This window comes from Ursus maritimus, unplaced genomic scaffold, assembly GCF_017311325.1.
Source record: "Ursus maritimus isolate PB19 unplaced genomic scaffold, ASM1731132v1 scaffold_8, whole genome shotgun sequence".
Lineage (NCBI taxonomy): Eukaryota > Metazoa > Chordata > Mammalia > Carnivora > Ursidae > Ursus > Ursus maritimus.
The window spans coordinates 53,581,031-53,585,006 of NW_024426996.1; the positions used below are offsets into that span (position 1 = coordinate 53,581,031).

A 3,976-nucleotide genomic window follows, 5' to 3' on the forward strand; every position below is an offset into this window, starting at 1 on the left:
TTTTTTTTAAAGATTTTATTTATTTATTTGACAGAGATAGAGACAGCCAGTGAGAGAGGGAACACAAGCAGGGGGAGTGGGAGAGGAAGAAGCGGGCTCATAGCGGAGGAGCCTGATGTGGGGCTCGATCCCATAACGCCGGGATCACGCCCTGAGCCGAAGGCAGACGCTTAACCTCTGTGCCACCCAGGTGCCCCTATAATTTTATGATAATTTTAAGAGGAATTAAACCCTTTTAGTAATAAATTGTTTCTTATATTATTTAAACCCTTTAGAGTTCAATTTTCCATCTTTATTATAACTCTTGGTATTTTCTTTCTGCACTCTGTTGTCTACTGTGAATGAAAAGGTGACATTGTCTTTAAAAGTAGAAATTAAGGGGGTGCCTGGGTGGCTCAGTTGTTAAGCATCTGCCTTCTGCTCAGGGTGTGATCCCAGGACCCTGGGATTGAGCCCCCATCAGGCTCCCTGCTCCGCTGGGAGCCTGCTTCTTCCTCTCCCACTCCCCCGGCTTGTGTTCCCTCTCTCGCTGCCTGTCTCTCTCTCTGTCAAATAAATAAATAAAATCGTTAAAAAAAAAAAAAGTAAAAATTAACTTTTTTGATGGTTTTAACAGACTACCTCCTTCAAACATTATTTTTTTAAGCTTTGAGATTTAATTGACATATAATATTGTGTAAGTTTAAAGTATACATGTTGACTTCATACACATATAATGAAATGATTACCATCATAGCGTCAGCTCGCACTTCCATCATGTCAAGTAATTACTACTTCTTTTGTTGTCAGACATTTATGATCCACTCCCTTAGCAACTTTCAAGTACATAATATAGTACTATTAACTATAATCAGCATGCTGTACTTTCAATCCCCAGAGATTACTCATTTTATAACTGAAAGCTTATACCATTCTACTAACATCTCCCATTTTTCCCTACCCACCAGCTCCTGGTAACCACCGGTCTTACTGTTTCTATGAGTTTGGCAGGCGCACGCGTGTTAGTGTGTGTGTGTGTGTGTGTGTGTGAGAGAGAGAGAAAAGAACTTTTATTACTTATTTATAATAGCCTCTTATGCTTTTATGCATAAGAAATTGTTAGATGCCTTCAGAGCAGGTGCTTTCTGACCCTTCTGAGCCTTTGGAGACACTGCCTCAGGCCCATGGCTTTTGGGCAGGAACCTTCTGGGCTGGAGCCTTCTTACCTGCAGCAGCCATCTTTTTTGCAGGTAACATTTACAGCAGCTATTGCAGCTGCACCCTTAGCAGAGGGTGCTTTTTTGGGAGAAACTGCCAGGAGAGCTGCTTTTTTATAGCTTCCTAACTTCAAGCTTGATTATTCTGTTCCTCATTTTCTTGGCCTTCATGACTTTATAATGATCAAAAGCTGCCATGTTGGCTTTCCTTTCTCTGGTCTTAACCTTCTTGGCCCAACTTGTGGCTGCCCATTTTGTACTGATATCTGCCTTCTGCCAGGCTTATTAGTCATACTCTGACTGGCATTGTGTAGGCACTTGAGGATGAAGTCAAGGAGCTGCATGCATTTGAAAGGCAAAGCCTGTCTCCTTACCTGAGTGCAAGGTCCATCAACGAAAGGCCTGTTCTGAACAAAAACATCTACAGTCTCAACCAGCATCCCTGAACGAAGGCCAAAGGCAATGTGGGCCACCTGGCCAACCTCCACAAAGCACCTGAACACCATGTTGGCAGCACTGGGCAGGAGGGTTTGGCTTTTATATATTCCAGGTGTAAGTGACACCGTACTGTATTTGTCTGATATTTTGCTTAGCAGCACGCCCTCAAGTTTCATCATGTTGTTACAAACGACAGGATTTCCTTTTTTGTCATGACTGAATAACACTCCATTTTATGGCCTATGGGTATATATGTGGGTGTATATACAATGGAATGTTATTTGTACACATATAAGTATATACACACACATTCCCCACATCTTTATCCATTCACCCGTTGATGGACATTCCGGTTACTTCCATATCTTGGCTATTGTGAATAATACTACAAGGAACATGGGAGGTCAGATCTCTCTTCAAGAACCTGTTTTCACTTCCTTTGGTTATGTATTTAGAAGGATTGCTAAATCATGGTATTTCTATTTCCTAATTTTGAGGAAACTCCATACTGTTGTCTCTAATGCCTAAACCAATTTACATTCCCACAAATAGTGCACAAGGCTTTTCTTTCCTCCAAATTCTTGCAAACATTTGTTCTCTCGTCTTTTTGATAATACGATTATAACAGATGTGAGGTTATATCTCCATGCGGTTCTGATTTGCATTTCTCTGATGATTGGTAACGTTGCACATTTTCGTGTACCTGTTGCTTGTTTGTGGGTCTTTTAAAAAATGTGTATTGAATTTCTCTGCCCATTTTTAATCGGATGTTTTTGCTATTGAATTGTAGGACTTCTTTAGGTGTTTTGGATATTAGCCCCTTATCAGATACATGATTTGGAAATTTGTAGGTTGCCTTTTCATTTTGTAGATGATTTCCTTTGCTGTGCAGAAGCTTTTTAGTTTGGTGTAATCCCACTTATTTTAGTTTTGTGGATAATAAACAATCATTACCAAGACCAAGGTCAAAACGCTTTTTTGCTAGGTATTCTAGAAGATTTATGGTTTCAGTTTTCATTTTTAAGTCTTCAATCCTTTTTAAGTGAATTTTTGTGAGTGGTATAAGTTAGGGTCCATTTTATTCTTCTGCATGTGGTTATCTAGTTTTCCCAATGTCATTTATTGAAAAGACTATCTCTTCCTCATTAAGTATTCTTGGCTCCCTTGCCAAAGATTAGTTGACCATATATACAAGGATTTATTTCTGGGCTCTAAGTTCTGTTCCACTGGTCTATGCGTCTATTTGTATACCAGTACCATGCTGATTACCACAGCTTTGTAATATAGTTTGAGATCAGGTGGTGTTACATCTCCAGCTTTCTCGAGATTTTTTTGACTATTTGGGATTTCTTGTGGTTCCATACAAATTTTAGGAGTGTTTTTCTATTTCTGTAGAAAAGGTCACTGGAATTTTGATAGAGATTGCACTGAACCTATAAATGGCTTTGGGTAATATGGACATTTTAACAATGTTAGTTTTTACAACCCATACCTTTCTATTTGTTTGTCTTCTTAACCAAACTTTAGTTAGGATCCTTTGGTCCCTTTTCTCAAGGGAGAATTGACTTTGGCTTGCCTTTACCAGGAACACAGCTGAGCCAATTTAGTGAGATTTACCCACCCTTAATATGTGGTCAAGTTCCTTATCCCTTCCCTTGATACCCTCATCCCCTATTTTACTTGTTTTATTTGGAGCTCAATCTCTCTACTACTACTGTCTTGAATAAAATGTCCTGTACTGTTTTAACAAGGGTCAGAATAGTTTTTAACTTTTAAGGAAAAAATACTAATTAGCTATACAAAATCTTGGTTTTACATCTCTATGAAGACAGGCTAAGAATTACTTATCTTTAATTTTAGGTGAAACTTTGTCTTCAAAATCAACCATTGTGCAGACAAAAACACCTTGAAGCAGATATTCAAATACTCAGAATATAAATAGTTCCCTGGTGTCACTCAAGGCTGGGAAGACTCTGTGTCGTAGGCAGCCAGAGTGCAAAGACCCTAAGTGCAAAGGGATTGAAATAGAGCTGTCTGAAGAAACTGCCTCAGCAGTGGGGCCAAATTATACACAGACTGAAGCCTGTGCCAGTCTCAGTTAACACGTATTCAAAACAATTCTTGAAAGCATCAATATTCCAAGTAACGGCATCAGAGAACAAAGCCCAACTTCATTTAAAGGAACAGAAAATACTCAACACTCAATTTAAAATGCACAATGCTGGTTTCTTTACCTAGAGTTACCAGGTGTGCAATGAAACGAATACAATTCACCACCAGCAGGAAAATAATCAATAGACACCCAACACCACCCCCTGACGTAGAATTGGTATAGAAGGACT

At 39.2% G+C, this 3,976-nt stretch overlaps 1 pseudogene; it reads right to left on the reverse strand.

The window, feature by feature from the left end:
* Positions 1-1,073: 1,073 nt before the first annotated feature.
* On the reverse strand, positions 1,074-1,702 carry LOC103672771 (annotated as a pseudogene).
* Between the last annotated feature and the right edge of the window lie 2,274 nt (positions 1,703-3,976).